Source organism: Arvicanthis niloticus, chromosome 16 (assembly GCF_011762505.2).
Source record: "Arvicanthis niloticus isolate mArvNil1 chromosome 16, mArvNil1.pat.X, whole genome shotgun sequence".
NCBI lineage: Eukaryota > Metazoa > Chordata > Mammalia > Rodentia > Muridae > Arvicanthis > Arvicanthis niloticus.
Genome location: NC_047673.1, coordinates 172,857 through 198,621, shown reverse-complemented (window position 1 = coordinate 198,621; position 25,765 = coordinate 172,857).

Genomic DNA, 25,765 nt, shown 5'->3' with positions numbered 1-25,765 from the left:
TATCAGTGTTGAAACCCACACTGCCAAAAGCCTTGGGGGCTAAATTATTAGAGCCTGCACTGCCCCAAGCTGCTCCAGTCCGAGGGTCAGGGTTCAGCAAGAGAAAGAGTGAGGACGAACTTGAAGAATGGAGACCAGACAAAATATGATTCAATCTCATTTATTCTTCAGTCTCTCTTTCTAGTCCAAGTCCCAAGTCTTGAGTTCCTAGTTCCTAGTTCCTAGTCCCTAGTGTCTCCAAGTTCCAAGTTCTAGTCTTGAGTCTCATCACGTACAAGTGTCTAATCCTAATTGTGTTGCGGTAAATCTCTTGCCCATAGGGAGTCCATAGAATAACGACACAAGTCAATAAGTATCAAATGAATGCTGCATGCCTAGATTGGGCAGATTTACCATTAAACTACACTATTTCCCCGGCTATGAGAGCTCTTAACAACTTGCGGTTTCCTAGGACATCTTCGTCTTCTCTCCCTCCACTTCGACCAAGACACCAACTCTAAATTTTTTAAATGCTAATGAACAAAACTCCACAGCTGCTGAGATACATTGGGTTGTGGAAAAAACTTCTGAACTAAATCAACCTGTTTATATTAAGGATATTATGACGTCAGAATGGAAAGTGGGAAATGTATTACGCTGGGGGAGAGGTTATGTTTATATTTCCACAGGAAAAGAAAAGCTGTGGGTTCCTTCCAAAATGATAAAGATCAGAAATGACAAAGGGAGACCCCCTGAAGCACTAGTCGACACAGAAGAAAAGGGAGACTAACTCAACCAACCAAATGGGTGATGTATATATGGTGTTATGTCTCTTATATGGACTTAACTGGCTGGGACTAAAATGTCAATACAAAGCCAAGAACATTTAATTGGGTAATAATTTCTCATGACCTAATACATGCCATCCTTTATGAGGGCATGTATATAAGTTATATATAGTTTGATTAAGTAATCAAACTAACCTGAAGAGGGCAGTGGCCTTTCTTTATTGATCTTCATTGACAAAGCTGTGTGCCCTACATGTTCCATGTGAATGTTTTTATAAAACTACCTGTTGCTTTTAAGTTTTATATGTTACAGGATGAAAGAAGAGAAACTCAGCCCTAGCATAATTTATACTCGGGGATTCTGAGTCTCTAGGACCTCCTATTCCAGCTTCGTGCTTGATTCTACTGCAACTGCATCGAAGCCACTTCTTTTAAGGACTTGCTTCCAGAACTTTTCCAGAACAGCTAGCTTGCCTGTCCAGTCTTTCTGACTGTAACAGTTATGGTGTCAGCTTTGCTATGAACTTTCTCAGTACACAGTGACTTCAAGGCAAATGATGCCAGCTAGCTCTCCTTTGACTAAGCCAATTTTCCTGTTTCCCTTTGGGCCCCCAGATGGGAATTCTTCACCCCAATTCAGCTGGAAGCAGACAAAAGGAGATCATCGCCCCAGTTCCTTATGTTGGGGTGGATGGTTCTGGTTACTTTGTTAATTATACATGTGTTGTAATTTAAGGAATACTTTACAAATGTAGCTTCAGACAGGAAGGGAATTAGAGAGCTAAATCTCAGGAATTAAGTGGGATTAATATTTTACTCTTATATAGGCATTGTGCCTGTATAACTCATACAGAAATACAAAGCTTAGACCCAGTTAAAAAAAATAGGTATATCTTACATTGGTAAGAAATCTTTATAATAATTACAAGGTTGAAATTATAATCTCTTACATTGATATGGAATTTATATTAATATATTACTCTCATGTAGGCATTGTACCTATATATCTTATTTAGAAATACAAGGCTTAGACCCAGTCCTTTTTTAAAAAAAAAAAAAATTAGTGGAAAGGAATTAACAGACAACTGTTCAGATTGCCTTACATAGTTGATTTTCAAAAACGTCAGAAATCCATAGAATTGACATTACAAACATTCTGATATAAACATTTATTTTATTGGAGACCTATCTGATCCTGACAGCTTCCCAGTCTTGGATTCTAAGAAGAAATTGAGCATCTTTGGAGTTACACCAGTTGTGGTATGACAGCCACTAGGCAAGAATTGCCTCTTTTAATCTACAGACAAAATAGTGTGCAAAAAAGAAACACACTTGCAGAATAGTCGACTGATTATATCTGCCAAGACAGAGTAATCAGCCCTTAGTAATTCTGCATTACTAGGTCTGTCAGATGATTCCTGGGCCAGAAGGCTGAAGACCAGATGCTCCAACATTTTGAAATAAGGAACTGTCTAGATGTTCAGTGGTCTATTTAAATTGGCTGAGTTTTAGAAGCCACGCTTTGTGCTTCCCATATCTTTAATTAACTAGTCATCCTGGATTTCTGATGGGGTTGAAGATTTATAATCTCACAGTCAACCCAGGCTATTTACTTTAAGAGGATGATTTTCAGATGCTATTCGTTCTGAAGACAGGACATAAGCCAGGTTCAGAACTAAGTTTTTTAATTGAGAGAGATGGCAAAGGTTCTATTTAGTTAACAAAAATGATGGACTGGGTGTTAGGTTTATCTTGTACTTTAACAAACACAACATGGTAATATAGTTAGTGTTCAATTAATATGTGAAAAGAAAAAAAAATTTTTTTTTTTTATTATTGGACAAAAGGGGGGAAATGTGGTGGATAGCCCTAGCCTCTTGTTGTCATGGTAACTCCACTCCTGGGAGGGGCTGCGAAGGAGGAATGAATCTTGTAAACCTTCTGTCCAATCAAATTTGTTAAATAAAGGCTACAGCCAGTGATTGGGCAGTAGAAGAGGAGTGGGAGGGGTCAGAGGCAGAAAAAGAGGGGAAGACGAGGAGAGCGAGGGGGGAGAAGCCACAGAGTTGGCAGTTGGTCGAAGTGGAGGGAGAGAAGACGAAGAAGGCCTTGACCTAGGAAACCGCAAGTTGTTAAGAGCTCTCATAGCCGGGGAATAGTGTAGTTTAATGGTAAATCTGCCCAATCTAGGCATGCAGCATTCATTTGATACTTATTGACTGGTGTCTTTTCTTCTATGGACTTCCAATGGGCGAGAGATTTACCGCAACATAGTTGCCTGTCTCAAGTCTCAAGTGCTCACTGTATAATGCCTAATACTTAATAATAATAATTTCTTCTGTCTGCCTCTCACCTTTTATATATCTCACTTCTAAGCCACGCCTTTAAGTCATGCCTTTAAGCCATGTCCTTAGGTCTTGTCTCTAAATTTGATCTCTAAGTCATGCCCTTAAGTCACACACCTTTAAGTCTCACACACCCAAGGGAAAATCCTGCTTATCTAAAACAAGATGTTATCAGAGTGTGCTCAGCTGTTGTAGGCTAATGTAATCAATATTGTCAGGGTATATGGCTCAAGATGGCTGTACAGATGATAGCCAACTTCTATCGGTTCCCCACACACTCCAAACCCATATGTTGATCTCTTAAGCTTCAATATGATTCTTGTATTTGAAGATGGGATCTTTGAGAAGTAATTAAAGCTAAATGAGATAGTGATGAAAGGCCTTTCTGATGATACTAATACCCTTTCCAAAAAGATAAAGATATCAACTCTTTCTCTCCCTCCACCCTCTTCTCCCAGCTGTGAAGCCTGTAAGACAGCCAAGTCAACAACTGTTACCACAGTTACCTGCTGTGTTATTTAAATACTGGGTCTGTGCTGATACTCATGGCAGCCTCAAACATGAAGTATATCTTCTACATCACATTCTATATTACAAACATATGCTATGAAACAGAAAGAGCAGAAATACTCCAAGATACAGTGATTTAATTAAGATAAATCACGCTCGCCCTGATCCTGGTGGCTGGAGCAGACACCCAGCTGGTCTGCTCCCCTGTAGAAACTGCATCCGGAGGCATCCTAGAGGAGCAACTACACTCAGAACAGCAAACACCTAGCTGGTCTACTACCGTGGAGACACCATATCCTGAGATATCCTAGAGGAGCCACTGTACCCAGAACAGCTGGAGTTCAAGATCACAGAGACATCCAGACCCTGAGGAGTTCTGACACAACCAAGATAACTGGAAAGGCAGGCTCCAGTCAGAACCAGTGAGTGCAGGTAGCACTAGAGCTAACCAAATGTTGAAAGGCAAGTGTAAGAATGTAAACAACAGAAACCAAAGTTACTTGGCATCACCAGAACCCAGTTCTTCCACGATAGCAAGTCCTGAACACCACATCACACCAGAAAAGCAAGATTCAGAATTAAAATCATTTCTCATGATGATGATAGTAGACTTTAAAAAGGACATAAACAACACTCTCAAAGAATTTGAGGAGAACATAGGTAAACAGGTAGAAGCCCTTAAAGAAATTCAAGAAAACACAACCAAACAAGTGAAGGAATTACACAAAACCATCCAGGATCTAAAAATGGAAGTAGAAAAAATAAAGAAATCTCAAAAGGAGACTACCCTGGAGAAAAAAAGAAAAACCTAAAAAAAAGATCAGGAGTCATAGATGCAAGCATCACCAACAGAATACAAGAGATAGAAGAGAGAATCTCATGTGCAGAAGATACCATGGAAAACATTGAGACAATGGTCAAAGAAAATTCGAAATACAAAAAGCTCCTAACACAAAACATCCAGGAAATCCAGGACACAATGAGAAGACCAAACCTAAGGATAATAGATATAGATGAGGGTGAAGACTCCCAACTTAAAGGGACAGTAAATATCTTCAACAAAATTATAGAGGAAAACTTCCCTAACCTAAAGAAAGAGATGTCCTTAAATATACAAGAAGCCTACAGAACCCCAAATAAACTAGACCAAAAAAGAAATACCTCCTGTCACATAATAATCAAAACATCAAATATAGAAAACAAAGAGAAGATACTAAAAGCAGTAAGAGAAAAAGGCAAAGTAACATATAAAGGCAGACCTATAAGAATTACACCAGATTTCTCACAAGAGACTATAAAAGCCAGAAGATCCTGGACTGATATTATACAAACCCTAAGAGATCACTAATGCCAGCCTAGACTACCTACACACCTATGGTCACTTGATCTTTGACAAAGGAGCTAAAACTATCCAATGGGAAAAGGTCAGCATTTTCAACAAGTGGTGCTGGCTCAACTGGAGGTCAGCATGTAGAAGAATGCAAATCAGTCCATTCTTATCCCCTTGTACAAAGCTCAAGTCCAAGTGGATAAAAGACCTTCGCATAAAACCAGATACACTGAAACTAATAGAAGAGAAGGTGGGGAAGACCCTCAGATACTTAGGCACAGGGGGAAAGTTCCTGAAAAGAATACCAATGGCTTATGCTCTAAGATCAAGAATTGACAAATGGGACCTCATAAAATTGCAAAGCTTCTGTAAGGCAAAGGACACTGTCAATAAGACAAAACAGCAACCAACACATTGGGAAAAGATCATTACCAATCCTACATCTGATAGAGGGCTAATATCAAATATATACAAAGAACACAAGAAATTAGATGCCAGACAACAAAATAACCTCATTAAAAAATGGGGTACAGAGCTAAACAAAGAATTCTCAACTGAGGAAACTCGAATGGCCAAGAAGCACCTTAAGAAAAGCCAGGTTCAAAACTAAGTGTTTTAGTGAGGAGAGATGACAGAGGTTCTAGTTAGTCAACAAAATGATGGACTGGGTATTAGGACTATTTTGTACCTCACTGGTACAAACAGGCATAATTATACTCTAATTGTATTTTGAGAGAAAAGTTTTATTTTAACAGGAAGGGTGATATGTAGGAGGAGCTAAGGGGGAAAGAGTACCAAGAGGAAGAGAAGGAGTAAGGAGAGGAGAAGAAGAAGGAGAAGAGAAGCTAGGATATGAGAGAGAAAGAAAGAGAAAGAGAGGGTGGGGCGTGGAGGCAGATGTTCATGTGTCTCCACCAGTCAAAGATAGTTGATATATCTAGGTTGGGTATCGGATTACACTTCTGATTGAGCATTACCAAACTTATAAAACCTTTGATTAACATTTTTTTAAAAATTGTATAAAAGCAAAAAGGAAAAGGGAGCATGGAATAGGGGTTTTCTAAGGAGGGGAAATGGGGAAAGGGGATGGCATCTGAAATGTAAATAAAATATCCAATAAAAAAATAAAATGTAAGAAAAAAAGAAAGAAAATAAATTATTTACTTACTATTTTTATCTAAAAACAACAACAAAAAAGAAATGCTCAACATCCTTAGTCATCAGGTAAATGCAAATCAAAACAACACTGAGATACCACCTCACACCAGTCAGAATGGCTAAGATCAAAAACTCAGGTGATAGTAGATGCTGGCGAGGATGTGAAGAAAGAGGAACACTCCTCCATTGCTGGTGGGGTTGCAAACTGGTATAACCACTCTGGAAATCAGTCTGGTGGTTCCTCAGAAAATTGGACATAGCACTACCTGAGGACCCAGCTATACCACTCCTGGACATATACCCAGAAGATGCTCCAACATATAACAAGGACATATGCTCCACTATGTTCATAGCAGCCTTATTTATAATAGCCAGAAGCTGGAAAGAACCCAGATGTCCTTCAACAGAGGAATAGATACAAAAAAAATGTGGTATATTTACACAATGAAATATTACTCAGCTATTAAAAATAATGAATTCGAGAAATTCTTAGGTAAATAGATGGAACTAGAAAATATCATCCTGAGTGAGGTAACCCAATCACAAAAGAACACACATGTTATTTACTCACTGATATTCGGATATTAACCCAAAAGCTTGAAATAGCCAAGATTCAACTAACTGACCACATGAAGCTCATGAAGAAAGAATACCAAGTGTGGATGCCTCGGTCCTACTTGGAAGGAGTGACAGAATGTTCAAAGGAGCAAATATGGAGACAAAGTGTGGGACATAAAGTCAAGGAGGGGCCGTCTGGAGACCACTCTACCTTGATTTCTGTCCTATGTGCAGTCACCAAAGATAGATGCCAATATAGATGTCAGGAAGTGCATGCTGACAGGAGCCTGATATAGCTGTCTCCTTGAAGGTCTGCCAGAGTCTGACATATCCAGAGGTGGATGCTCGGAGCTACCCATTGATCTGATCAAGGGTTCCCAATGGAGAAGTTAGAGGACAGAAGGAGCTGAAAGGGTTGGTGGCCCCAAGAGGAGAGCAATGGTGCCAACCAACCAGAGCGCCCCAGGGTCTAAACCACCAGCCTGGGAGCACAAAGGGAGGCACCCATGACTTCAGCTGTATACTTAGGGGAGGATGGCCTTGTCAGGCATGGGTGGGAGAGGAGATCCTTGGTCCCATGAAGGCTGAACACCAAGAGGGGAGGAATTTGAGGGTGGGGAGGGGGAGTGGGGGGTAAGTGGGGGCACACCCTTGTGGAGGCAAGAGGGGGGATGGGATGGGGGTTCCTGGGTGGTGGGGGGAATAGGGTGAGGGCATAAAATCTGAAATGTAAACATAATATCCAATAAAAAATATGAAAAAAAATTAAGATAAATCAAGAAGGTCATTTTATGACAAATTACAAGCTGTTAGCCCAACACTATTTTATGGCAGATTGTACCATTTTCATCCATAATTTCTGTGTTACATACAAGGCCATAAATTCATTTTTTGTAATTTTATATCTAGTAGGAAGGAAGAAAATATCAGTGGAATACACATATGTTCTTTCAAAGGCATACTCCAAAAGTGGTGAAAAATAGTTTTCTTCCTATACCATTGTCTAGAATTTAGTCACCATGACAAATCTAACAAATAATGAGTATATGGCCATGTTCCCAGATGGAATCTGGGCTTGGCATCTCTAAGGCCAGAATGAAACCTGGTAAAAACTGAGAACTCACTGCATTTTCCCTTCACGTGATGTATTTTAATCAGTAATTTTTTATTTTGTTGATAATTTTAATGTCTTTTATTTGCTTTATCAATATCATGTTTGGTAAGGGAAGAAAACCCTGACCACACACGTGTTTAAATAGCCAGAGTTCACAACAGCAAGTATAGCTCCTGGAGTATAGTAGGACACTCTTAAACATTTTTACGATTGAATTAATAATCATATCATAGCTCTTTGAGTATTATACAATCTTACATATTCTGCTCTCCTTCCCATACATTCCAGGAGCCTAGGTATATATAGCTCCATTGAATCCTGCAAGTTACAGTGCTGTCTCCACTCTTTACCATCCACATTCTCCTTAAGGCTTTCATCTGGGGCTTATTAACACTCCGCTAAGTTTATTTTCTTAGCTAGGTTTCTTTCCATAGCTACTATTGCATTTACCAGTGCCAGTCACATCTTATTGTGCTGGGAGCCGAACCCATGAAATTACCTGCTGTTCTGGAAAAACCTAGTCAGTTAAAGTACAAGGTTAAGAAAGGACGTTCATGGTCTCAGACCCCAGGAACTTAAAGTTCCTGGTATTTCCACTGAAACCGGTTACTATAGTGGGATGGTCTTAGGCAATGATCCTTGCTAAAACTTCCCATTTTGCTATGCCTTATAACCTGCTTTCTGAAATTAAAATTTGAGAGTTTGACCAAAACCCTCAACTTGCTCTCCTTCTTTGTGTCTCTTGTCCTTTTATCTTTCCGCTCCCCAACCCACCTCCAGGTCCTTTTCGAATTTCCTGCTGGTCAGGGCATTATTATTCTTAGAATTCTTTTGCCTTGGTTACTACTATTTAAACAATGTTACTTCCAACCCCTAGTAAAATAGGCAAATTAATTTTGAATTGTACTCTACCCCCTCTTTCGCTCACTTACCACAATCATGTTTACTCCTTGATGTGTCACTTCTTTCTTTCCATTCAACAGCTATTTGGATATCTATTATGTGAACTGTACTAATCAGCAAGAATCAGAAATGTATAATCTCACTTTCAAAGGGAAGTTCAGAGTCTACTTGTGAGACAGAGTAGCAAAACAGCAGGGCCATGCAACTGATACTATAAAAGGATATACTGTAAAGAAATATATAGATCAGCTACTGTTATCTTATTGAATCTATGATTATCATCACATCATTTCAACCTTAAAGATAAGAATGTTGGGAATCCATCCTTTTGTTGACTAACCTGGGTATTAGGACTATCCTGTACCTCACTGGTACAAATTGGCATAATTATGTTCTAATTGTATTTTGAGAGAAAAGTTTCATTTTAACAGGAAGGGTGATGTGTAGGAGGGGCTAAGGTAGGAGGAGTACTGAGAGGAAGAAAAGGAGTAAGAAGAGGAGAAGAAGAAAGAGAGGAGAAGCTAGGAGAAGAAAGAGAGAAAGAGGGGGTAGACAGGGAGGCAGAGGTTCAAGTATCTCCACCAGTCAAAGATAGTTGTTATATCTAGGTTGGTCAGTGGGTTACACCTCTGATTGAACAATTCCAAACTTATAAAGCCTATGATTAACATTATTTTTAAAAAATGTATAAATGCAAAAAGAAAAAGGGGGCATGGGATAGGGGTTTCCTAAGGGGGATGGGTGGGGGGGAATGGGGAACGGGGATGCCATCTGAAGTGTAAATAAAATATCTAATAAAAAAAAGAAAAAAGAAAAAAAAAAGAATGTTGGGAATCAGTCAAAGAATTTACACAAGGTTATACAATCATGAAATAAACAAACAATAGTCAACTAGAGACAATTTGCTAAACAACTCATCTTGCCCCTCCAAATGAGCACTCTAAGGCAAATGTTATCCTACTGGAATGTGAGTTCTCTTGAGACAGCATCTAGTTTTGGTGTTTCTTCCTCACTTCTAGGAGCACCCAGCTCAAGTCAGCACCTCAAAGCATTTTCTTTTTTTTTTTTTTTTTTTTTTTTTTTTTTTCAATCAGCAGAGGCTTATTGGGGAGAGTTGGCTAGCAGAGGTCAAAACTGCTCATCCACCCAGGAACAGAATTTTGACAAAAGGCCAGCAAGCTGAGGGGGGTGGGTGGTTATAGCATGGGGTGGGGAAAGGAAGGAATTTTCGCTCAGTTACACATGATTGGTTGCATTTTCACGCGGTTACACATGATTGGTTGCTTTACAAATTTTGAACATCAGCAGGCTATAATACTGTGAAGACCTCAAGGGGGGAGGGGTAACCAAGAACAGTGGAACCTCAAAGCATTTTCAATGGATGAATATAATGACTTCCTGTGTTTTCTATTTAAATCTAAGATTCTCATAATAATAGTATTCTATTATTCTCATCATAATTCCTTTCTGGAGAAAACCTGTGTATAATTTGTTTTGTGGTATTCCTATCATATGGTGCTGGAAAGTATTCCCAAATCCTGTGGATGGAAACAATAATTATCTCATCCTGTTTTAGCCATCAAATGAGGGACTCTTACTAAAGATTTCACAGTGTTGCACTCAGAAGCTTACAGGAACACAAATGTTTAAATGGTTTTATAATTTATACTTCTGGTGCCTGGAATATAAGATGCCTGAAATCACTAGAAAGTGGCCAGATATCTCCACATGCTGGAAATAACTCAGAGCCTAACAGTCTCATGGCAGATGGAGTTTGTACATAACAAAATTCAAGCTGTTTTCAGAACAAACAAATTCAATTTTCTTATCTATAATGTGAAAACTGATATTAAAACAATGACTTTATTTAAGAGTTAATAAAAACCAACTGAGTTAAGTATGAAGAGCCAGACAAGTTTTCAGTAGACATTACTTCTATTTCCCCTGCATGACCCACCTTCATTCTGAAGTGGTAGATAGAGTAGTGATTCCACATATGTCTGATTAATAATGAATGTGTGAAATCTTAATGTGTGTGACTTCTCAATAATCTTTCTAAAAGTAATACTATTCTTCGTTCTTCCTTCATGCTTACAAATGCAGAGATGGCTTCACAGAGCTGGGGACAGTCTTAATCTCTGGTATCTTATTCTCAAAACTTTATTCTAATAGACCCTTGGGCTCCAGCTGCAATTCCTGCCCACATTCTAGCAGACTCTGGCACCAAGACAGTGTACAATGAAACTCTCCTTGCTAGCAGAGATACAAAATGAAAGAGTACTCAATGGCTAAGCTGAAACAGTTTGTACTTAAAATTTAACAAAGTCTTATTTACTACAATTCAAAGCACAGAATAAATACCCATTAGTCCATGGTGGCATAGATAATTGATGGACTAAAAAAAATAATGAATGAAATATGGGAGACCCATCTGTGCAGAATTTCAAATAATTTGCATAGATATTTCATTTTCTGATGAGTAGACAATGAATCCCACTCTTTAAAATGAGGCCACACATACTGACTTCTTTCCAAAGGTCACATAATAAAAAGGGAGAATTTTTTTAAAAACTGCACAATTGAGATGGATAGTTTCATCAACTTGACATAATCTAAAATCTCCTAGGAAGAAAGTTTCAAAGAGGAATTGTAGAAGTTAAGCCCTTGTACTTCTTCCCAGCCTCATGCCCCCAGATATAAGACTCACACTCAAAATATATTTACAAATATCTTAGACATATAGCTAGGCTCATCTCTGACTAGATATAACTTACAGAAAGTATGGGGACTAGTCTGCCCCAGGTGAGATCCAAGAGCTGAAAGAAGTGAACACAGCCCTCATCCTAACTCAGAAGCTATCACCAAATGATAGCCAATTAAAAATGAAAACTTAGTTTTAGTTTTCTTCAAGGGGGTACCTCTGAGGAAATAAACCACTCTTAAGGGTAGGTCCCAAGCCCAGCAAAAGATAGCCAACACAAAATAAGCTCAGGGGCATTTTTGAAGGTTTTTTATCTCATAATGTTAAGTCATGGTATGTCTTTTAATCTTATTTATTCTTAGACTCTTATTTGTTTTCTAATAAGAAACAGAAAAAGTATGGATCTGTATAAAAGTAGAGGTGGGTAGAAACTAGGAGGAGTAAGAGGAGGGGAAACTATAATCATAATATATTTTATTATATTTTGTGGAAAAATATATTTTCAATAAAGGGTAGGAAAGCATTCTTTGATTTTCTTGGGTAGAAATGGTCTGAGAGCTAGCTCTTATTTCTTTGAAAAGAATCTCTAATAATGAAGACCATGAACCACTGACTTTATCCTCTATACAATACCTTTTGTATGGTAAGTACCCATTTAATGCATGTGGGATATGTTCATTCTGTAACTCACATGACCTTCTGAGTAAAAATTCTGAGAACTGCTTTTCCTGACATGTACCTCTAGATGCATCATAGCCTTCTTTTCCAAAAGACTATGTTCCTGGTAGCTGAAATGAGCATCAACCAGAATAAGGTATAACAATGAACAGCAGGATTAGAACACACTTAGCACTTTGCACTGTAACTGTAAGCAGGACAGAAGACAACCCAACTAGTGGTTGTTTATGTAAAATATATTTCCTTGCATTGCTAATATATTCTTCTGATTCAAGGATCAAACAGCTGTAGCTATGAAAGGTGAAGGGTAACAGTTTGCATTCTCCAGTAACCACAGGGACCTTTTGCTTCCTTGAAGATTAATCCATCTTAGAGGTACCAGAGATAACAGAGTTCCCCTGCTTAGTCCTCACATGCAGGCTAATGTCAATGTAACTAACTGGCATGTAGTCTTTTCATAGCCTGTGGACCCAAGAAAATGATTTTGCCAAAATAGGCAGCTACATCATCAGAACACAGATCCAAATACCCAAAAATATAACTTAAGAATCAAGTTAATAAAGCACATAAATCATCACTTATTTATTCTTCTAATAAATCATACAATAATTTAAAATTTGTGACAAATTAATCTCTAAACATAGGTTTTAAGGAATGGAGAGACAGTTCAATGGCTAAGAGCTATTGTTATGCAAATGTTTGAGTACTTGAATTTGGGTCCCACTATCCATGCATAAAGCTGTGTGGGCTTATAAACCTATAGGCTCAGGGCTGGAGATAGAGAATGGAGACAAGAGAATGAGGCAGGTGGTGGGGGGCGAGTTATAGGCTGTCAGCCAAGCTCCAAGTTCAGTGAGAGATCCTTTCTTGAGGGACTAAGACACAAAATGACACACCATGACATCTGATATCCTAGCCTCAGAGTGCACACAGGTGCCTTACTAACACATGCAAGTTCATATGTACTTCATGTACTTCTGTTCTCTATACCATGACAATTTGCGTAAAATTTCTTTAATCTTTAATTATTATAAATAGGTCTCTCAATGTAAAGAGTTGCTAAAAATCCATAGAAATCAACATTAAAAATCCATCTGTTTATTTGAGTAGCTTCTCTGTCCATGTATATTAGATAGTATAAAAAGTCCCCTCATACTTTTTTTGTGACAGCTGTAACTCTTGCTGGCTTCATATTTACAATGCTCCATAGACTGTCCTTGAACTTCCAGCCATTCTCTAGCATCAACCGCCTAAATGGTGAGGTTACAAGCTTGAATCCCCATGCCCAACTAAAGTCTTTTTTTTAATGTATTTTTTATTGTTCTCCAAACTGATATTTGCAGCAGATTTAGCAGCTGATAACAGAAATTATAAAAATCCCAGCTAAAATTAAAACACCAAGGCTAGATCATCTGGATATGAAGAAACTGATTATCTCTGTCTCTAAAGAGGAAGTGAAAACAGCAATAGAGAAAACTTCAAGTAGCAAGCCCCCTGTGGTGCTTCCTACCAATTGGAATAGTAAGAAGCTTTTTGAGAGAGAATCAAAGGACCTGCCATGTACGACTGATAAGGACTATCTGTTTACAAGGGCCATGAAAGCCCCAATGCAAGGGCCTTTGTTCTTGTAATCTGTCAAAAGTACCAACATAGGTCCTGTTTGCTTAATTAATTGCATTGGGGGTAAAAAGTCTTCCAAGTCATAAATGGGCAGAATAAATTCAGGTTGAGATGGTTGGTTTTGTGCAAGGCTACACTTATAAACTGTGCAAAATTTCTAATTTACAAGTGCCAGGAAATAGATTTAAACCTCCCTTCTATAGCAATTTATAAATCTTTACAGAAATTGTATTGAGGAAAAGATTTTGTTTTTAACAAATGCTCTTAAGCAACTTTCATTTTCAAAAACTTTAGTAAATGAAATGTAAGGCATGTGACTATTCCACCTGTCAGAGAAGAGCTTCTTCCTTTCTGGAAAAAGCTTCTGCACTTCATTTTGTCTGGTGACATAAGAAGTTCATGTTGGATTCAGTAGTGAAATGTTAAAAGCTGGTCTACAACTGTGGGGATGCCAGATTGCCAGATTATCATAACACACACACACACACACACAAGAGAGGGGGGAAGGGAGGGAGGGAGGGAGAGAGGAACAGTTTTGGCAGAGTCATCTTGCAAGAATGGTTCTCCCACTTTCAAATTACTGTAAAATTGTGGCCTATCAAAAATCAACAGAATTCACAAATAATTGCTTAAAGTAAACAAAGACAAAGAGTAATTTTGCTAAACAGTACTTATCAAGTGACAAATAAAACTTGATTGTCCTTGGACTGGCCATAGAAACTCTTTCTGACACACAGTGTCCAAATACTCCTTAAAGTTTTTGGAATAGATCATTTACTTATTCTATAGAGCCCTACTCTGCTTGAGGGAAAGAGAGACATTTTACTATTTGTAGTGCTTCTGAAACCACCTTTAGAGACAAAACACACATGCATACACACACAGAGAGGCATCCACATAACAGGAACTTTTATGTTGACATTCAAGTTACTTCCTGGATCTGAGCACCATTTATGTCTGCTTGACCTAAAATGTCTGTTATAAAGAATTCAGAGAGTTGGATTCTCTTACAGCAAGAGTTTCCATCTTGGGAACTTGCTCGAACCAAAATAGACTTCCCGCTGAAAAATGACTGCATCATATTGAAAATACAGCAATTAGACACCAGGTGTACTTAAACTTATTGACTGAAAGCTTTTATCAACATTGCAAACTGTCATATAGCACCTGTTTGACTTATAATCAGCTGCTGTGCCATTTCCATTTTCTTATCCTCCATCTCATGTGAAATTAATACATCTATTTTTCCAGTATCAAAACCAGGCTGACTAAATATTACTATAGATTTTTATGATTTTAAGAATATATTCTTATTTCACCTTGACAAAACTATTGCAGATTAATGGAGGAATCATAACAAAAAACAAATTGCTAAGCAAAGTATGAACTTTTAAAGTGTTTTCAGATCATATGAAAATACCAATTCGCTGTGTTCATGAGGTTATGATACACATATTTAACATTAAATTAACAGTTTCTCATTGTCCTGTTTGGGGATTTGTTTGAACTTTTAGCATCTTGGTAAAAGTCCCATAATTTAAATAGATTTCAAAATTAAGCCTTCCTATTGATACATCTGTATTTTGAAGCTTGTGTTTCAGGACAATTTATCGTAAGTATCACAGTTACTTCAAAAGATCAGCCATTCTACTTCAGGCTTTTATTTATTCTCAAAACTCTTATTTTAAAAACATTGATAAGGTCTCACTGGGAGAGCCTATACATCCAATCCCCTTTATGTCCAGAATCATCAAGCTTTGAGACCTCCTGACTTAGTCTAAGAAAATCCAAATCAAATCAAAAGCTGACACTAGAGGGCCAGGGTCAAATGGGAAATATTTAAGGGTGTACCATGGAAGCCCTGTGCATGAGTCCACCAGGAGGGAATGGACAGAAAAGATGGTATTAAAGCTACAATTTGAAAAGTAATTTGTAGAAGATCTTATAGATGAAAGGATGGTAGGCATCTACCATCCTACAATACAAGAAGTATTATGTTTTTAGACTTAAATATCTGGTCCCCAGCTGGTTGTGATGGTTGAGGAACTTAAGAAACTTGAAAGCAGGAACTGAAGCAGAAACCATGATACAATGCTGTTCACTGGCTTGATTTTCATGACTTGCTCAGCTTATTTTCTTACATGACTCACGGCCACTTGCCCAACAGTAGCACCACCCAATTTGGGCTGGGTCCTCCAATATCAAGCATTAAACAAGAAAATGCCCCTACAGACATGTTCATAGGACATTCTAAAAAAAAAAAAAAAAAAAAAAAAAACTTCCTTCCTTCCCTCTCTTTCCTTTTTCTTTCTCCTTTTTCTTTTTCTCTATCTATCTTTCTTTCTTCCTTTCTTTCCTTTCTTTTTATTTTTCTGGACAGGGTTTCTCTGAGTAGCCCTAGCTGTCTTTGTACTAGCTCTGTGGAACAGACTGGTCTCAAACTCAGGGATTCTCCTGCCTCTGCCTTCTGAGTGCTGAGATTAAAGGCATGCACCACTACCATCTGGCTTGCAGTAGGTACTCTTAATGGCAAAGCCTTCTCTTCAGCATCTCCAAAGGGTCTTTTAAACATTAAGCAACAGCCAAGGCTTGAATAATTTTTATTGGACAGCTTGATATTTCCTGAGAGATGACCACTCACAGGCTTTACCTTCTTTTCAAGAATTCTCCAGACCAGGAGCTTTAAAAATCTTATTATCTTTTAGAGGTGAAGTCCACAGGAGAAAATTAAGGACAGAGAATTCCCACACAACCACCTGTTGTTGACATCCTTCATCACCGTGGTCAACAGGGAGTTTTTAGTCTCCAATTTACACATTGGTTCTTGTGATCTATGTACTTGAGTTCATCAAACTGTCTGTATGAAAAATACATTTTATCTAATTCAACAACTGCATAAGTTAAGGTTATATTTTTAGTTTGTCTCTGTTGTCTCCCATTTTCCTAGTGAAGTTTTTCACTTATTCAAACATGAACTACCCCCTTACACACATTTGCCTCAGTGTACACAGTCAAATAGAACTGACCCCAGGGCTCCTGTATCATTCAACACCAGTGCGATGTAATGGAGACTTAGTTGATGAGTTCAGGGTCTCCTCACCTGCAGGAATGTGCCCAAAGTATGCAAAGTTCTCACAGTGAGTGTTTAGGGATTTGCATCAGATTAGCTCAGGACCCAGGACCCGGGTGTGGGAATTGTCCATTTCCCATTATATTCTAAGAAGACTTGAATACAAAATGTATCAAAACCATTTATATGCTTGTCTATGTGTTCAAGGCCCTGGGTTTGATTCCTAACACTGCAAAAAGAAACACATTTATATAGACTGCTTAAATGTCTTTTAAAAATGCTTATATTTATGATATTTGAAAAAATATCACAGACCCTTTATATTTCACATATTTGTACATGTGTGTATAAATACATGCATATATGTATGTATATAAGTAGTTTTAAAAATTATTCATTTTATATTCCAATATCAATTCCCCCTCTCCTCCCAGTACCCCCTCATCAGATCCTCCCCCATTCCTTTCTCTACTTCTTTGAAAAGAGGGAGACCCACTCTGGGTATTGTCCCCCCCCCCCTTCCTGGCACATCAGATCACTGCAGAGTGCCTACATTTCAAACACTATCTTAACTACAAAAGGCTATTTGAAAATATCATCATCTCTTTTTCTTGAAATGTTGAGGGGAAAAGCCATGAAATTTCTGTTACCATTATTTTCTTGGTGTCTGTCTATAGTACATTTACATATCTGTAATCCTTCTAACTTTTATTCATTTCTAAAGGGGAATGATAATAACAATAGAGATCCAAGGTTCTGGGGAAATTCCCCTAGGTTAGGACTCCTGCCCCCTGCTTTGTCAACCCTTGGAATATCTTAAATGCAGTTTGTGTTCTATCTAACATTAGGCATCTTATTTCAGACTTACAGATTCCAGTCTGCTACTAGAAGATTATTCATCAAAGTTGAGCCCCCAAACAAAGAGAGCCAAGCGGAACCTTCTGTCCGGGGAGAGGAGACTAGAAACCTGCCAGGCAACTACATGGTGCCTATTTAGTGTGGACGGCAAGTACACATCGGTGGAATCAGACTCAGAAGAAGAAAGAATTAAAGAGGCTGCTGCTTACATAGCTCAGAGGACTCTTCTTGCAAGTGGAGAAGCAATTGCAGCCTCCAAGCAGACCACAGAATCCAAGCAGGCCACAGCCTCCAAGCAGACCAAAGCCTCTAAGCAGACCACGTCCACCTTTCAGCAAGAAGAAACGTTTGAAAAGAAGTCGAGGAACATTGCAATTGGAGAAAAGGCGGAAGAGCTGTCACTGAGGAAAACATTAGAAGAGACCCAAGCATACCACGGAAGGCTAAATGAAGACCATCTCCTTCATGCTCCAGAGTTTATCATTAAACCTCGTTCTCACACAGTTTGGGAGAAGGAGAACGTGAAATTGCACTGCTCCGTAGCAGGCTGGCCAGAACCTCATCTCACGTGGTATAAGAATCAGGTGCCTATAAATGTCCATGCAAACTCGGGAAAGTACATCATTGAAAGTCGATATGGAATGCATACTCTTGAGATTAGCAAGTGTGACTTTGAAGACTCGGCTCAGTACCGGGCCTCAGTGATGAATGTTCAAGGAGAGCTCTCAGCATATGTCTCAGTTGTGGTGAAGAGATATAAGGGAGAATTGGACGACTCTCTCCTCCGTGGTGGGGTTTCCATGCCTCTCAGCTTTGCTGTAACCCCTTACGGTTATGCATCCAAGTTTGAGATACACTTCGATGACAAGTTTGATGTGTCTTTTGGGAGAGAAGGAGAGACCATGAGTCTGGGCTGTCGTGTGGTCATTACTCCTGAAATTAAACATTTCCAGCCAGAGGTCCAGTAGTATAGAAATGGAGCACCTGTCTCTCCATCAAAATGGGTGCAGCCGCACTGGAGTGGAGACTGGGCAACACTCACATTCTCTTACCTCAACAAAGAGGATGAAGGTCTCTACACAATCCGCGTGAGAATGGGAGAGTATTACGAACAGTATAGTGCTTACGTCTTTGTTCGAGGACTCCAGTGCAGAGAGAGGAGCTTCCAGATCCTGGTGATTTGGAAAGCAGTCTTAGTTCATGGATTCTGCCACAGAAAAGGCTGCTCTATCTGGAAGCTTCCTCTTTAACAAGCATCTCGGAGTGCAAATGTATTACTTCATTCCAGACTCCTCCTTTTCATGGCTTTGGTTTGATGAAGAAGGAAACAGGTGGTAGAACTTAATTCTTAGGGCAAACTGCAATCCTTGGTGTTAAGCGTTCTTTTCCCACTGGTGTCTTGAATGGGCTGGGTATGTGCAGTGGCATGTTGTTCTCCATATGTGCAATGTCATGTTCTCTATATGTGCAGTGGTGTGTCACTCTCCATATGTGCAGTGTCATGTTCTCCATATGTGCAGTGTCATGTCACTCTCCATAGGTGCAGTGTCATGTAGCTCTCCATATGTATAGTATCATGTTGTTCTCCATTTGTTACTGTTCATATATGCAGTGACATGTTGTCTCCTGGGTGGGTTGGACCACGTGGAGAAGATGTACTTGTAGGAGTGACGTGTTGTCTCCTGGGTGGGTTGGACCATGTGGAGAAGATGTACTTGTAGGAGGCTTGGCCTGAATGTCCAAGCCCTGTTGTAGAGATAGAGATAGGTTGTTTTCTCTACGCTTCTACTTTTTCAGCCAAAAAGAATAGAGGACATTAAAATACAAAGACAATTATAACTATAAACAATATAAGCAAGCCAACGGTGGCACAGCGGCTTTGCTCTCTCTCTCCCAGTTCGAATCCCACTTTCCCTGTGTGACTCTGCCTGAGTCTCATGGGCATAATAATAATAATAATAATAATAATAATAATAATAATAATAATAATAATATATATGATTTACCAATTTAAAAAAAGATTTATTTATTTTATGTGCATAAGTATACTGTTGCTCTCCTCAGACACCAGAAGAGGGCATCAGATCCCATTACAGGTGGTTATGAGCCACCATGTGGTTGCTGGGAATTGAACTCAGGACCTCTGAAAGAGCAGACAGTGCTCTTAACCACTGAGCCATCTCTACAGCCCTCATAGGACATTCTTATAAAGATAAGTACTTACTCTTCCAAAGTGACTCTGGTTTGTGTCAAATTAATAAAAACTAATTAACATACTTGAGCATTATATCACAATGACAAGAAAAGTCAGTAGTGTCAGGAATAAATATAATGCTGAAGTACAAATATCTGGCCCAGTGCATGGAGAATCCACTGTGACCAGTGTGAAGGTAGGAAGAAGGAGCTGTTGGTGTAATATTATATTTGTGTGACTTTGCTTGAGAGAGTGTTTCTAATGAATGTTCTCTAGAACTAACACAGAAATACCAGTGGGAAGTGTAAGGTACAAAAGGATGACCCATATGCCAGGTTAATAGCAACAGATGCTGTAGCTACTGACACAAGAACTTTGGAGCTTATTACTTGTATTCACATCATTGCTCTTCCTTCTCTGGCTCTGTGACCTTAGGCATGTGGCACACTCATCCATGAAATAGGAAGAGACACAATACTACCTTAGGGTCATTTTGAGGATTAAAGGAGTTAATTATTTGTAATGGGTTGTACATGAATCTGAAAACGGGTAAGCCATACTTAAATCATTAGTAAACAAAGCAGTGGTTGTGGTAGTTAAAGGGTCATTTTGAGGATTAAAGGAGTTAATTATTTGTAATGGGTTGTACATGAATCTGAAAATGGGTAAGCCATACTTAAATCATTAGTAAACAAAGCAGTGGTTGTGGTAGTTAAATATTATGAATCTACAGAAACACTTGTTCTGGGTTTCAGACTTGAAGGACCCTTTCCTTTAAAGAGAAGAGTACACAAAGGATACCTGAAGTCTACAACTAGAGATCATGTTTATTATCATTATCATCATTATTATTAATCATTTTATTTACATTTCAAATTATATCTTCCTTCCTGATTACCCCTCCACCAAGCCCCTAATCCCATCCCTCTTCACCCCCTCTGCTTTACCTCTTTGAGGGTGCTCCCCCATCCATTCACTCATTCCCTCTTCACCCCTCTAGATCTTAACCTAGTAACTTGTTCTAAAGTAGAACTCTATTGACTCCAGTATTAACTGAACTAAATCTTGTGTAAGAAGACATGAGGCTTATTCTATAGGTACCACACTCTCCTGAAGAAATCAATTGGAGTCTTTTTTTTTTTTTTTTTTGCTTTAGTAGTTCATAACAAAAGCAGCAGATGGATGTATTTAGAGCAAAACTAAAAGAGAGAGAGAGAGAGAGATTTCTCCCCCTCTTAGAGATCTCTGATTATTCTTTGCCTCTCTGAAATGCAATCTATCTTTTTTATAGGTGCTTCAGAAAGAAATGCAATGATATTAAGACCATTTTTAATTCACATAGCCCAGATATCTTTGGGTAACTATGTCATAATTACTGAGTTATGCATCTAGATTGTATATAAAACAAATTGCTGTGTGTATATGAAGAGATAAAAAATGAACTACAGTATTCTTTATAACTGCAGCTACAATCACCCAAATAGATCATTAAAATTTTTATAGGAACACATTGGATTCTACTTTGTCTCCAATTTAAGTGTATGTGCCTCAAGGGTCATCCGACTTCATTTTTATAGCTAGAAAGACAAATTTATACTGGACTGGTTAAATTTTTTAGGCTTTATACTATAGACCACTGACTTCTTCCCACCAAAAACAAAAAAAGAAGACAAGGAGAACTCTATCAATCCCATCAATTATATAAGCATATGGATATATGTGGGCTTACTGTTAAATTCAGTCATATCAATCAAAAACTATGAATAAAATCTTATCAAAGATTACTTACCACAGCTTACTTCTCTTAAAACATCTTTTAAATGTTTGCAATTTAGACACTATTCATTTCTTTTAAACAAAAATTAATTTTAGTGTCTCAGTATATGCTTCACACAAGAAACTGTCACCCCAACTAAGTATAAATTTATCTATAAAAACAATGAATGAGGAGATCCATATAAAATGTAACTCTTTCTTGATAGAAATCATGGATCTATTACATTTATAGACAATTTCTGAAAAATGTCTAACCCTTCCTAAAATGCTTCATTTAATGAAACAGTATTTTTGACAAAAAGAAAAAAATAAAGTCAGGAAAATGAAAAAATAGAATGCTTTCTTCACAGACTGACAAAAGGCTTCTGGTGTCATGAGTTATATTGCCTTTCAATGCAAACCTGTTTTCTCAAGGGAAGTTCTAAAAGGTTTAGTTTAAATTTTTCAGAAGCTTGTTTCATTGTAAGCATTGCCATATAAGCCAAATGATCCATTAAGGGTATTCTACTGCAGCGGGAAGAACTCTGGGTTAAACATACAGGAACCTGCAACCTAAGATGCTGAGTAAATATGCAGCTCACTTTCTGTCTAATGCAGCTAAGGGAGCAGATATTATCCACAGAACATTTGCTGCATTAGAACACACATTGATACAATACCACACAATTTTATAGAGCATGTGGGTGTTTTGATCCCCTGAGACCAAAGTCCATCTGTCCTAACTTTGTGAAAAGCTAGTCATTTTTCACCATTCACATATGATATCTGAGAGTAACAGTTTTTGTAAGAACACCTAGAGATCTAAGATATGTTTTTGTCTTTTTAGGAGGACTTTGAACCACCATGCTAACACAGTTTTCCTGGCCCACACCTCCAGCAATTTGTTTTGGGTCCTTTCCAAGGGTGTAATTTCAGAATCTGAAGAGTAGGATATGCCCATTTATCTTAGCAGTACTGTTCAGCCTAGTGTTAATTATCCCACCTTTGATTGTAGTCAAATGTCCTAGAAACACCTCTCTGAGCAGAATTATATAAACCCTCTCTGAATTTTTGCAAAAATAATAATAATAGCTGTGTGTCACTGAGAGTATCCTGGAGGAAAGACGTTGAGTGGATCTTGATACTGTTTCACCACATGAGCCCCCCAAAGGCTGTAGAGTCAATGATGCGACAATATCCTGTGGATTTTGAATGAGTGCCATGTTGAGAGAAAGACATTTGATACTTCAGAGGGCAAACTAAAAGATGCATATCCTAAAGGCATTTATTTCTTGGAGAGAGTTTAAAAAATTTGCTTCTGGAAAGTGAAGTTCATACACATCAATCGTTTATATTTTGCTTTCTTTCCACTCAATCACTTTATCAAGAAATCACCAGACTTAGTTCAATAGGATGAAAAGAAAAGCAAGAATCCAAGCAATTTCAGAGAGGTCAGGCATAGGACATGAGGGTTTGAACATGTTTGCACTTTCTACATAAGTAGAAGAGAGTGAAGATGCATTCTAAGTGAGAAATGGTACAACTGATGGAACCGCCAGAAATGGAATTTCTGAGGTATGTTCATGAAACACTGAACACCTGATTCCCTTGGTGAAATCTATATCTTGTGGGTAATGAGGTAATCTCAGTAAGGGTTCTTGAGTGTTGGCATGGGGAATTTGGAACTTATCATATAGACGATAAGAAACCATTCTTGGAATAATGAAAACCACATTAACTTATCTGAAAGTACAACATAGACTTTTATGGGTGAGATCAAATGTGGAAAACTAAAAAGTGATAATGCCATGGATAAACCTGTCTCTTGTTGTTATATGATGCTTGTTCTCAGAGAGAGAAAAAAATGTAAAATTGTTCTCAGTCAAGTCCACCCTCTACCCTTGTCCCAGATCTAAGAGTCAATCTCACCCCCAAAATAAACACTATACTAAAAACCTCAAATACAACAGGAAGGTAGAAGAGGGAAGCTGGTTGTATGCTCCTTTTCTCATGTTCACTCCCTGAAGAAGCACAGCTGGATAAGAAGCCTGTCTCTTTAAAAGAATTGGAGTCCCTCAGACTCCAATTGGTAAGAACCCTTTTAGTACCAATAATCTTTTATTTGGAATAGAGCCAGCTAAGCATATCTAAATTGCCCTGGATAACAGATCTCAATTCATAGGAGTTCCTTATCAAAGTTATTAATCTTTCCAAATGTAATCTTCTTTATGCCACAATCTGCCCCCACTGAAGTCTTTCCCACATGCTTGTCAAGGTTTAGATCCCAAACTCTGCCTAAAGCCACATCAAACCTGCTAGTGTCATTGCAACAAGAGCAGCTCAAGAAGTCTTTTCCCCCTAGATGTGAATTTAGATTTGAAGATTGCAGTTTATGTTAATTAAAATTTTATTGTTGTGAAGAGACACCATGACCTTGGCAACTCCTATAAAAGAAAACATTTAATTTGAGCTACCTTACAGTTTCAAAGGTTTAATCCATTATTGCCATGTGGGAAGCATGTTGACATGCAGACAGACATGGTGTGGAGGAGCTAAGAGTTCTACATATGGATCCATGGACAGCAGGAAGAGATTACCACACTGAGCCTAGCTTAAACATCTGAAACCTCAAAGCCCTCCCCCAGTGACACACTTCCTCCAACAACACTATACCTATTCCATACCTCCTAATAGTGCTGCTCCCTATAAGCATATGAGAGGCACTTTTGTTCAAACCACCACCCAAGTAAAAACTTCTTTAACTTCAATAGCTTATTTACCTACCAACATTGATACTCCTAGCAAACTATGACCCTAACATTCACAGAAATAATCCATCTCTGACTTAAACTAACTCTCTCTCTCTCTCACTCTCTCTCTCTAGAGAGAGAGAGAGAGAGAGAGAGAGAGAGAGAGAGAGATCATGTATGAATGTTAGCTCTTGTGTGCTAGTACATGTAGATGTATGTAGAGTCCAGCAAGCAGTCTCAGCTATAGTTTCTCAGTTGCCATCCATCATACTTTTAGAGATCAAGTCCCTCACTGAATCTGGGGCTTATAAAGTAAACTATTAGCTGTCCAGCAATCTTCTCCTGTACCTAAAATTTGCTGAAAATTTGAGAGTTTGAGATTTCTTAATAGAAATTTATTCATAACACCGCTGTTTTACTCAAAGTATTTTCATTTAATAGTCTATAGCCCAAGATACAATTCACAGACCACCTGAAGCTCAAGAAGAAGGAAAGCCAAAGTGTGGATGCTTTAGTCCTTCTTAGAAGGGGGAACAAATACTCACCGGAGGAAATACGGAGACAAAGTGTAAAGCAGAGACTGAAGAAAAGGTTATCCAGAAATTACCCCACTTGGGGATCTATCCCATATAGTCACCAAACCTAGACACTATTGCTGATGCCAACAAGTGCTTGCTGACAGGAGCCTGATATAGCTATTTCCTGAGAGGCTCTACCAGAGCTTGACAAATACAGAGGCAGATGCTCACAGCCTACCATTGGACTGAGCATGGGGTCCACAATGGAGGAGTTAGAGAAAGGACAAAAGGAGCAACACCATAGGAAAAACAACAATATTAACCAACCAGACCCCCCTCAGAGCTCCCAGGGACTAAATCACCAACCAAAGAGGACACATGGAGTGGCCCATGGCTCCAGCTTCATATGTAGCAAAGGATGGCCTTGTCATGAATCAATGGGGGGAGAGGCCCTTTGGTCATGTGAAGACTTGATGCCCCAGTGTAGGGCAATGCCAGGGCAGGGAGGCAGGAGTGGGTGGGTGGGTGGGTGAGGGAGCACCCTCATAGAAGCAGACCAAGAAGGAATGGGAAGGGGATGACATTTGAAATGTAACTAAAGAAAATATCTAATAAAAGAAAAATAATAATAATTTCTACAAAAAATAGTCTATAGCACAGAGCATTAATATTATCCCTCATCTTCTATTTTCCTTTTAAAAGTACTTTAAATCCTCAGATATGCTTTCCAAACAAACCCAAGAATCATTTCTTTCATGGACTTTACACAATATAATCAAAGTTATTTCAATTCAATAAAGTGGTTGATGCTGCTGTAGCAATTCTTTCAAAGGGGAAATAATCAAACTCTAAAAAGAAAAAGCTATAATCTAAGTGTAGCATACATATGATCCTTATACAAAAACGTTACCCCTAACTAATGCTTTGAAACTACAA